Genomic DNA, 12,144 nt, shown 5'->3' on the forward strand with positions numbered 1-12,144 from the left:
CAGCTGGTGAACAGAGAGCCCACCAGTGGGGCTGTAATGCAGTACAGGGTGGAGAAGCACATCTCCCCCACACCAAGTATCAGGCCTGTGACTGAGCCGACCCCAGACACCAGGTCAGACGCCATGTTGTAGAACACAGAAAGGATGTCGCCTGGCAGTGCAGACAGGACCCCCAGGTCTTCCTGTAGGACAAAGGCCACCTAGACGAGGAGAGGAGATATGTTCTGTTACAAGATATTGTCTGTTATAACAGAAACTTATTTTTGTGATCAGAAATATAAAAGGATATGGAACCATCATGTGTTATTGTTTTTACCATCGAGGACCACTTTGGAAACGAGCGTTTTAATTAATACTTTCAAGTGATATCCTCCTTGTACATTTTGTTTAATATGTCTGTTACCCAAAATAAATTCAATTCAATTCAATCACAGTATTGCATTCCATCAGTAATCACCTGTCCAGGGATCCCAATGAGGGTGGAGACTACAGGGCGTAGAGGGGCCATGAGCAGGGAGACAGAGGAGGTGATGATATACACCAGAGGGTTGCTGGACGACTCTGTGTCCGACTCAGAGGCCAGTGTCTCGTTGTCCACTGAAGGAGTGATGAGAGGTTCTGTGTCGGCAGGTAGTGCCTCTATGCTTTGGTCAGTAGTCTCATCTAGTGTTTCCTCAATGGCGTCTGGCCTTGCGACCGCTCTTTGCTTTTCTACGACTCCGACCATCGCATCACTGAGCAGTGTCACTATGTCTTCCTCCGTTTCCCCATTTGCTTCCCCGCAACCCTCTGAAAATAGATCTGTCACTCCAATCATGTGTTCCAGCTCCTTAACACTCACCACCCTCTCAACTCCCCCTGTCTCTCTCACTACCCCCACACTGAACCCACTCTGTCCCTCTGGGCCAGCACAGCACACTGCAGACCATTGCACCCCAGCCTCACACCCCCCATCCCCACCCTCCTCCATCCCGGGCCCCAGCCTGAGCCCTGTGGCCCCTGTCAGGACGTAGAGCTGGCCCCCTGTGGAGCCACACTGGGGCAGGACGCTGCTCTGGATCAGCTCTGTGGCCAGGGAGCCCCACTGGTGGAGGGGAGAGTCAGAATGAGCTTGGGGATTACCCCCCGCCACATCCCCTTGGAGCAGGGCTGGGGTCATCACCTGGGACCCTTCGTCCTCTTTCTCCTCCCCTCTGGCATCCTCTTCCTCCTTCTCTGTCTATGAGATAGGAATCATTAGTCAAAGTGCATATATTGAATCACTAATGCAATTAGTATTAACATCATGATAAATGAATGTTTGGCCCTTATTTGGGTAAAGCTTACTGTACATTACAGTACATTTAGTGTCAATGTAGAGTAGGATAGAGGAGGACGTCTTTTACTCAGGTGTCATGGCAGAAATAATATGCCATGCAGACCATTCTAGTTTTGTGAGTGTTAGGGAGCTTGTCTCCTGACAGACATCAGTCAAATATCAAAGTCAAATATCAAACTGTTGTTCACATTCATCTTTCTGTTCACTCTGACTTGTTTTAACAAGGCCAGGTTTGCATGGAATGTTGATATCAACAGTAAGTTGACTGCCTCTACAGGACGAGAGTTTCCTTTCACTTGAACAAGTTTCATATCACAAAAACATGATTGTACTACAGCTGGAGGAAAAGAGTGGTATACTGTTGGTTTGATCATGTCCGCTATAACTTGTGTGATTGTGTTGAGAATGTACACTAAACTGTACAAGGTAGTGCTTACGCAGTCCATGCATGACAATGATTCCACTGTTTCCACATAATAGAAATAAAAGAATGCTCCCTTACCCCCTCCTCCTTTCCTCCTCTCACCCCCCATCCTTGGCTGAGATGAAAGGCAGAGTAAACAGAATGCTCCCTTACCCCCTCCTCCTTTCCTCCTCTCACCCCCCATCCTTGGCTGAGATGAAAGGCAGAGTAAACAGAATGCTCCCTTACCCCCTCCTCCTTTCCTCCTCTCACCCCCCATCCTTGGCTGAGATGAAAGGCAGAGTAAACAGCTGCGTCACAGGTCGGGTGGTAGAGCGTGGCGACCGACTGTCCCCCTGGCAGCCTGTGACAGAGGGGTGTCAGGAGGGGCCCCCCACCTACAGAGAGGCCCAGGGGGGGGGTCTGTCTGTAGAAGCTCTGTCTGCAGAGGGAGAAGCCTGGGTCTGGTTCTGATAGTGCCGTGACTGGTAGAGACAGCTCCAGAGTCAGCCCCAGCAAGATCCAGCCTGCAGTACTGACACTGACACCAGCAGGACACCACCGCAGCAGCAGCATGGTGAGCTCAGCAAACCCACACACTCACAGAGAGAGAGGCTGGTAAATAATCCAGAGGTTTGTGCTGTATCTACGCAGATGGGAGAGGATAATGGCCGGTAGCTAGGGTTGACAGCCAGGGAATCTCTGGTATGTCGTTCTTCTATCCCTTTCTCAATCTCTCCCTTCCACCCCATCAGCGTCTCCACCCATGTCTTTCTCCTTGGACTGTGTGTGCTGTGCTGTCTGTATGTGTCTGGGCACAGTCTTGCTTACACTCTGCTTCTCTCTCCCTCATTGACAAGCTCACTCTTCCTCCCTCCCTCCCTCACACACACATTCTCCCTCTAGCTACACCTCTACCTGGCTCTCCCTCACTCCTTCCTCTCTCTTTCATAGCTCTTTTTTGGTTACACCTTTACCTCTCATTACTGTTAGGTACACAGCAGACCCACACCCAGTAACCAGTTCCTATTACCTGTAAGTCTCCATTCCCAAACAAGGTTTGGCTGTCTGATTGACAGCTTAATGGTTCATTTTCTCTGGTAAAACACACACCTCTTAGAAAGTGCTGACTTGGGCCTCCCGGGTGGCGCAGTGGTCTAGGGCACTCCATCGCAGCGCCAGCTGCGCCCCTAGACTCTTGGTTCGCGCCCAGGCTCTGTCGCAACAGGCCGCGACCGGGAGGTCCGTGGGGCGACGCACAATTGGCCTAGCGTCGTCCGGGTTAGGGAGGGTTTGGCCAGTAGGGATATCCTTGTCTCATCGCGCACCAGCGACTCCTGTGGCGGGCCGGACGCAGTGTGCGCTAACCAAGGGAGCCAGGTGCACGGTGTTTCCTCCGACACATTGGTGTGGCTGGCTTCCGGGTTGGAGGCGCGCTGTGTTAATAAGAAGCAGTAGGTTGGGTTGTGATTCGGAGGACGCATGGCTTTCGACCTTCGTCTCTCCCGAGCCCGTACGGGAGTTGTAGCGATGAGATAAGATAGTAATTACTAGCAATTGGATACCACGAAAATTGGGGAGAAAAGGGGGTAAAATAAAAAAAATTAAGTGCTGACTTTATTTTAGCCGAGTGCACTATTAGGGTGCACAGTGAAACCACAGCAGTATATCTTACAGCAGTGGCCTAGTGTTGAATATCACACAGTAGCTCTATCCACCACCAAGGTTCCAAAATAGATTCTATTGACTGAATTACATTTTCTCAGCTATAAAGACAAAATTATTTTAGATTTTGTGTTTCAGCGGCCACTTGGTTTAGTAAAGCTGAGGGAAATGTGGAAATTGATAGGAGTCATCCAATTCAACCCATTGCAATCTCTGTGAGATGACAAGAGAGGAAAGACGAGAGCATAATAATTAAGCTCTTCACCTGTGACCTCTGACATAGGGGGTCACAAACCAGGTTTGTCCTGCTACGTGTTATGACTGGGATCACATGGAGTCTTCAGTGCACCCTTGGGCCTGACAGTCAGAACTGTCTGGTAGGAGAATTCCTTTTATGGGATAGGCTACACATCAATGCACATCTGAGGGAGATTAGGCTAATAGTTTGACATGTGTAATTTCCACCAAGAAAAATCTTTATCAGTGCATAATTAGTTTTCCGACAGTGTCACACTGTTCCTTATTATATTCACAGACACAGTTATTAGTCTGTAGCAAAGACACTCATTATTTCCTCATTACATCCTTTGTTTGTAGCTTTAGGTTGTTTGGATGCATTCCATACTAACAGCTGCATGGCTTTTGGGTGTGATAGTTTTGGGTTGGGCTTTATGCTGCGTTCATAACCAAGTGGGAAGGTACTAATTACCAGTTGTCAAGTCGTAAATAACAGTTGGATGCATTCTCAACTCGTTGAGAAACGCTGACTGGCTAATGGCCAACAATCTGTGTCAACCATAAACTAAAAGTAGTTATAATGCTTGTAAACAAATTACATTTAACTGCCGAAAATGCTGTTATCGAGGTAATTTCCTTAGTAGGTGACGTCAGAGGTCAGCATGTGCGAGAAGTCAGACCTCACAGATGATAGACGAGTTTCCTACTAGATTTTACGAGTTGAAGGGGTAAAAACCACCTTCCCATTTGGTTATGAACACAGCATAAAAGGCTTTTGTCTCCAGGCACAGCCAATAGAAACATTTGTTTTGAGTAAAAGCGCAGTACTGCATGTCTGTGCAGCACATACTACACTATACTACCAGTCCATTAGGTTTTCAGCAACAACTACCACAGTTATCTGAAATGTTACTAATTTAATGCAATTACATTTTGAAAAGTCATTGGTAGAAAACATAACATCTCCATTATCTCCAACAGAAAATTCATTATTTGACAGTTTCCTATAAAAAGGTAGGTGCTACATGTATGCAGTCCTGTAGCTGTCCATGCCTTCAATACCATTTCTTCCATGACTTGTATAACAGTAGAAGGCAGTAAAATTACATTAAAGGAGTCAATTAGTAACATTATTATGACAGGTCACATTGCTTAGAGAGATATTGTTGCAGTAACCTGAAGGTCCACTGGGGGGAGCTTGGCTAAGCATTTGACAGTGGGAGGGGTTGAATCCACAGAGTCACATTATGGTCTTACACACTCTTTCAAACAATCCTTTACACACACACACACACACACACTTCACTTCACTTGTTGGGGATATCGATGACAAGGTCAGCCTCTTCTCCTTCCCCCCTGGCGTTGTCTCCACTGTCTGAGTCTCCGTCACTCTCTCCCTCCTCCTCCGCCGCGTCTCCACTCAGCATCTGCCTGGGCACCCAGTTGAACGAGGCGCTGGATGTGGGAGGGGCAGTCGGGCCCGTTGGGTTGTTGGCTGCTAAAGGGGCCACCACCTAAGCGGAGGGAGGTAAAAGGAAGATGGAATGAGAGATGCAATGGAGAAAGAGAGGGGTAGATGACTTGGACTGAGTCCCAAATTGCACCCTATTTCCTTTATAGTGCACTACTTTTGACCAGAGCCCTCTGGGGTAGGAATAGGGTTCCATCTGGGATGTAGTTAGTCTACTGAGGAAAAACAACCCTTTAAATGAATGGTCAGGAATTAGAAATGAAAAGAGTCCAGGATATTATGGCAGTACATTACTTCATTGATGATGCCACAATGTTATGGACCTTCCTATAGCCTACTGTAGGCCTGCACCTAACCTGTCATATGTAGTGCAGTTATACTGTAGAAACACCCTCTTCTAGACCCTAAGGACTCAATAGCCTACGTGCCACATGTCTGTTCCCTCATCTGTGATCTCCTCCTCCTCCCCTCTCACCTTCCCCGATGTCTCTTTCTTGTGTTTGGGCGCCTTTGTCTTTCTCTCTTTCTTCATTCTCTCAGCTGGTGGAGGCAAATACTCTGGTGGGAAGGGCAACTTCCCACCACACACACACACACACACAGTGACAATTTCCAAAACAAACATACACACACACACACACTGTAGGTACAGTCCCGAAAAATAAAACATGATAGACAGCAAAAGATACAGTAAACATATAATAAAACAATATTAATAATGCCCCAAATCAAAACAGTGATTATCTTCGGTAATGAGAAAACGATAATGGCAACAATCAATGATGTTATAGTTATTGATTGTATAGATTCAGTGAGGGGAAGGCGATAATAACTCACTGTGTTGAGGTACGGGGTACTGCCGGACGACTGGAGAGGGTTCACTCCAGAACGAGAGAGGAGAGAGAGATGGGAGGATGAAGGAAGGCCTATGCCAGGGCTACTTCTCCTGAGAGAGTTCACAAGAGAGACAGTTGAATAAATGTATTTTTATTTATTTCACCTTTATTTAACCAGGCCAGTTGAGAACAAGTTCTCATTTACAACTGCGACCTGGCCAAGATAAAGCAAAGCAGTGCGACACAAACAACACAAAGTTACACATGGGATAAACAAACATACAGCCAATAACACAATAGAAAAATCTATGTACAGTGTGTGCAAATGTAGAAGAGTAAAGAGGTAAGGCAATAAATAAGCCATAGAGGCAAAATAATTGCAATTTAGCATTAACACTGGAGTGATAGATGTGCAGATGATGATGTGCAAGTAGAAATACTGGTGTGCAAAAGAGCAAGAGGATAAATAACAATATGGGGATGAGGTAGTTGGGTGTGCTATTTACAGATTGGTTGTGTACAGGTGCAGTGATCGGTAAGCTGCTCTGACAGCTGATGCTTAAAATTAAAGAGGGAGATATAAAACTCCAGCTTCAGTGATTTTTGTAATTCGTTCCAGTCATTGGCAGCAGAGAACTGGAAGGAAAGGTGGCCAAAGTAAGTGTTGGCTTTGGGGATGACCAGTGAAATATACCTGCTGGAGCGCGTGCTACGAGTGGGTGCTGCTATGGTGACCAGTGAGCTGAGATAAGGTGGGGCTTTACCTAGCAAAGACTTATAGATGACCTGGAGCAAGTGGGTTTGACAACGAATATGTAGTGAGGGCCAGCCAACGAGAGCATACAGGTCGCAGTGGTGGGTAGGATATGGGGCTTTGGTGACAAAACGGATGGCACTGTGATAGACTACATCCAGTTGCTGAGGAGAGTGTTGGAGACTATTTTGTAAATGACATCGCCGAAGTCAAGGATCGGTAGGATAGTCAGTTTTACGAGGGTATGTTTGGCAGCATGAGTGAAGGAGGCTTTGTTGCGAAATAGGAAGCCGATTCTAGATTTAATTTTGGATTGGAGATGCTTAATGTGAGTCTGGAAGGAGAGTTTACAGTCTAGCCAGACGCTTAGGTATTTGTAGTTGTCCACATATTCTAAGTCAGCACCGTCCAGAGTAGTGATGCTAGATAGGCGGGCGGGTGCGGGCAACAATCGCTTAAAGAGCATGCATTTAGTTTTACTAGCATTTAAAAGCAGTTGGAGGCCACGGAAGGAGTATTCTATGGCATTGAAGTTCGTTTGGAGATTTGTTAACACAGTGTCCAAAGAAGGGTATACAGAATGGTGTCGTCTGCGTAGAGGTGGATCAGAGAACCACCAGCAGCAAGAGCGACATCATTGATATATACAGAGAAAAGCCCGAGAATTGAACCCTGTGGCACCCCCATAGACTGCTAGAGATCCGGACAACAGGCCCTCCGATTTGACACACTGAACTCTATCTGAGAAGTAGTTGGTGAACCAGGTGAGGCAGTCATTTGAGAAACCAAGGCTATTGAGTCTTCCGCTAAGAATGCGGTGATTGACAGAGTAGAAAGCCTTGGCCAGGTCGATGAAGACGGCTGCACAGTACTGTCTTTTATCGATGGCGGTTATGATATCGTTTAGGACTTTGAGCGTGGCTGAGGTACACCCATGACCAGCTCTGAAACCAGATTGCAGGAGAAGGTACGGTGGGATTCGAAATGGTCGGGGATCTGTTTTTTAACTTGGCTTTCGAAGACCTTAGAAAGGCAGGGCAGGATGGATATAGGTCTATAACAGTTTGGGTCTAGAGTGTCTCCCCCTTTGAAGAGGGGGATGACCGCGGCAGATTTACAATCTTTGGGGATCTCAGATGATACAAGAGGTTGAACATGCTAGTTATAGGGGTTGTAACAATTTTGGCGAATAATTTTAGAAAGAGAGGGTCCAGATTGTCTAGCCCAGCTGATTTGTAGGGATCCAGATATTGCAGCTCTTTCAGAACATCAACTGTCTGAATTTGGGTGAAGGAGAAGCGGGGCGGGGGGGGGGGCTTGGGCAAGTTGCTGCAGGGGGTGCTGAGCTGTTGGCCGGGGTAGGTGGAAGCCAGGTGAAATGGTAGCCAGGTGAAAAGCATGGCCAGATGTAGAAAAATGCTTATTGAAAGTAACGATTATCGTAGATTTATCAGTGGTGACAGTGTTTCCTAGCCTCAGTGCAGTGGGCAGCTGGGAGGAGGTGCTCTTATTCTCCATGGACTTTACAGTGTCTTTCCTTTCCTGACTTTCCTGTGCTACAGGATTCAAATTTCTGCTAGCCTTAGCTTTCCTAACTGACTGAGTATATTGGTTCCTGACTTCCCTGAAAAGTTGCTTATCTACCAAACAATACTCCTTACTATTTAAAGAGAATTTCCCCTCTCTGATGCAAAAACTCAAGACAAACATACAATTTTGGAGAACTCTCCCAATTTCTCTGCTCAAAAGAATGAATGCCATTAAAATGGTCTTCCTCCCACAACTGCTCTACCTATACCAGAACATCCCAGTATTCATACCTAAGTCCTTTCATAAACAACTGGACTCAATTATCAATCCTTTCATCTGGGATTATAAAACACACAGGATAGGTAAAAAACACCTCTGCAAATCCAAGATGGAAGGAGGATTGTCTCTCCCAAATTTTATATTTTATTATTGGGCCGCTAACCTCCGCGCTGTTACGTTTTTGCTGGATGACGCACGTCCGTCACCCAGCTGGCTTAGTATGGAGCGGGAGGAGTGTCACCCCTTCTCTATTGGTGCTGTGATTTTGTCGCCTGTCAATCTGGAGAGGTCACTTTATCGTAACAATCCTATTATACATAGCACAGTCCGAATCTGGAAGCAAATTAAAACCCACTTTGAGCTTAGACCAATGTCATTCATGCTCCCTGTTGCCAGGAACCCCTCCTTTGCCCCCTCTAACCTTGATAACACCTTTGAGCAATGGTGAGAGTTGGGGATAAGTACCATAGGGGATTTATATATAGAAGGGACCTTTGCTTGCTTTGAGTTGCTGAGGGAAACTTATAATCTTCCCAGAAGTAACTTTTTCAGATACCTACAAATCAGAGACTATGTTAGGAAACACCTCCCAACATTTGGGAACGCTAAGCCTTCCATGTTTGACGGATGCATAAAAACATCCCCCACCTCAGACAAACTGATATCTCGTTTATATGATGCTTTTCAATCGGTTAGCACACCTTCTACAGATGCCATTAAGGCAAAATGGGAGGAAGAACTAGGGACTGACATTTCGGTGGCAGACTGGGAAGATAGCTTGGAGTATATCCACACCTGCTCCATTAACTCCAGACATCGTCTCATACAATTCAAGGTATTACACAGATTACACTATTCCAAAACCAAACTGCATAGGATATTTCCTGATACATCCCCTATGTGTGATAAATGTCAGGCTGCACAGGGTACACTACTCCACTGCTTTGCCCTATGCTCTAGCTTGTATGGTTACTGGTGTGGAATTTTTAGGATCCTCTCTGAAGTTCTGGAGACTTCAATTGACCCAGACCCGCTTCTGATAATCCTGGGAGTGTCTGATTCCCTAAACGGATTAACCAACCCCCAAAAACAACTAATCTCTTACAGTCTCATTTCGGCAAAAAAACTAATCTTGTTGTTTTGGAAAAAGAAGGAAGCGCCCACTACCAAATTATGGCTCAGCGAATTGGCAAACACTGTACACTTAGAAAGGATTAGATATATTCTGAACAATAAATGATCAACATTTGATCAAATCTGGCAGCCTTTCCTCTCTTACTTGGACCATTCGGCGCTGTGAATTTGTACTTTTTAACGCACTCTCAATTGTAATATTTTAATCCACCTTTGGGCAGCATGTGCTGGCACCGCCACCCGAGCAGTCGGGAGGGGAATAAGGGGAAGGGATAAAGGGGGGGAAGAAGTGGGGGAGGGATAAAGGGGGGGAATAAGTGGGGGGTGACACCTACCCTCTTTCTTTCTACCTGTCCTTGTTCTGTATGTCTTGTTTTGTAATATTTGTTTTGTACCCAGAACTCTGGGCCTTTTTGTTTCTGTCTGCTCTTTTATGTTTAGATAAGAATTGTATACCTGCCTTTTATACCTATACACCATTCCTGTGTGTGTTCAATAAAAAATATTTGAACGAAAAGTTGCTTATCGCGGGGGCTATTCGATGCTTATGCAGAACGCCACAGGATGTTTTTGTGATGGTCAAGGGCAGTCAAGTCTGGGGTGAACCAAGGGCTATATCTGTTCTTAAATAGTGAGACAGTGAGAGAGAATGGCAAAGATGGAGAGAGTACAGTAATAGAAAGAGTGCAATTTGAAATATTGTCTGTGTTGCTGGCATGCTGCATCCTCACTTCTTTCCTCCGTCTCTCTCCCTCTCCCTGGTGCCCTCTCCTTCATTGTTCTCAGAAGAGGCTGTGGCATCAGAATCTGAAACACAACATGACAATCAGACACTGTACATCAACATACTAACATGATCCATACTGAAAATACTCCACAGCAAGGCAGGTAACTTCCTGATCAGTATTGGTTGAGCTATTAAGAAAATAACAGATATTGTGGAGAATGAAACATTGAGACTTGGTGCTTAAGACCTACCTGAGGAGTCCTCGTCCACCCGCTCGTACTGTAACAATCGGTCCAACAGAAAACTGCAAGAGAAGAGAATAGAAGCCCAGGAAAGACCATTTTTAACTTTGAACATGCTTGTACAGTATGTGTACACATTAAACAGGGGTGTATTTATTAGTAGCACATCGTAGTAAAAGGTTTTGCTACAGTGTGACAAATAAATACACCCCATCTGTCCAAACTAAACAAACTTCTAGATTCACCCACCCACCTTTTATCTCTGGACACTTTGAGCAGCTTCTTCTGGGATCTTCTGAGCACTTCCTGAAAACACTCCTACTCCTAAACGGAGACAAGTAGCGAAATACAACAGTTCAACTCTGTAAATTACAGTTCCTTGGCTAATAGGTGTTATAATAATAATAGCACGTCATTGACAATTGGATGAAACATTAATACTCACATAAACCATGAATTTCAATTTGCGTTTGAGATTTTTGTGGTTCTACTTGTAGTCCACCTCCATATCGGCATTTCTGACGCTGTGGTTGAACCGTCAGTGGACCTGCTATACCGGTAGGGAAATTGTTAGTGTCGTGGTTATGTTAGCTATATAACGTTAACAGCAGCTTGTTGGCTAGCTCACTGCTAGCCTTTCCAGTGCATTATCGTTGTTTTTTTAAGCATTTAGCTGGAAGCAGAAAAATAGCAATTGAAAACGCTTGAAAGTAGGATAATAAGGAGACGAAACCATGTCATTATAAAGTTAAATAGCTTGAATTAATATGAAAAATACTTCATACCTCTCGTTTGAATGAATCTCTGCGACGTACTCATTGTTTACGTCTGTTCTTCTTCTTCATTAGGTTTTGGTTGGCAGTTCGCATATACCGCCATCTACTGTACTGGTGTGTGAGGCCATTCACGGCCTACCTACATTACATTATTGAGTCTACTTTCGTTTTTTGTGTGTGTTTGTGCGCGCCATTCTTCTTTTTTAAATTTGTATTGGCGGATTGCAACCAACTGAAATGTGCATACACCCCCACCTACTGTACTGGATTGTGAGACTGGGCGCAACCTCCCTATTGTGTATTTCTCATGTATTTGTCTTTTCAACCCTTGTATTTCCCGCCTACTGGAGTGTGAATTCATTACACTTTATGATGCAAAGGTGAAGAGAAAAGGATGGGGAAAAGGGAAGAAAAATGACCTTACACACTAACCCTACAGTTGCATCCATTAAAACCTCACCTCACCACTAGTTGGGAGTCATTTTCAAGCTCTGGAAGTGACATTTAAAACAGTGGGCGGGGCCAGACATAGAGCCAGAATGAAGGAAAATAATCTAACCCCTGCAGTGGTCACATAAATAATATACGTTAATGAGGGATCTAGGCGATTTTATGGATTGTGAGACCTACTCATACCCATGAACAATAGGCTTTATCAACTAATGATTATGGCCCAAACAAGATGACCTTGAATACAGAAATATATGGGAAACAAAAGCAGCCGCATTTCCTATAGAGAATTGTTCTGTTGCATATTACAACAAGTGAATCA

At 45.1% G+C, this 12,144-nt stretch overlaps 1 long non-coding RNA gene across 3 annotated transcripts; it reads right to left on the reverse strand.

Annotated features, from left to right (window-relative positions):
* Positions 1–4,526: 4,526 nt before the first annotated feature.
* Positions 4,527–11,440, reverse strand: LOC120031243. 3 transcript variants are annotated; one of them, XR_005473719.1, is made up of 8 exons: positions 11,382–11,433; positions 11,042–11,146; positions 10,850–10,920; positions 10,606–10,658; positions 10,359–10,434; positions 5,932–6,040; positions 5,570–5,668; positions 4,527–5,137 (listed from the first exon to the last, which is right to left on the reverse strand). It is a non-coding gene; the product is annotated as an uncharacterized LOC120031243 (long non-coding RNA). The 3 variants fall into 3 exon arrangements; XR_005473720.1 differs by having other exon boundaries at positions 5,570–6,040; positions 11,042–11,143; positions 11,382–11,440; XR_005473718.1 differs by having other exon boundaries at positions 5,570–6,040.
* Between the last annotated feature and the right edge of the window lie 704 nt (positions 11,441–12,144).

Source organism: Salvelinus namaycush, chromosome 37 (assembly GCF_016432855.1).
Source record: "Salvelinus namaycush isolate Seneca chromosome 37, SaNama_1.0, whole genome shotgun sequence".
Taxonomy (NCBI): Eukaryota; Metazoa; Chordata; class Actinopteri; order Salmoniformes; family Salmonidae; genus Salvelinus; species Salvelinus namaycush.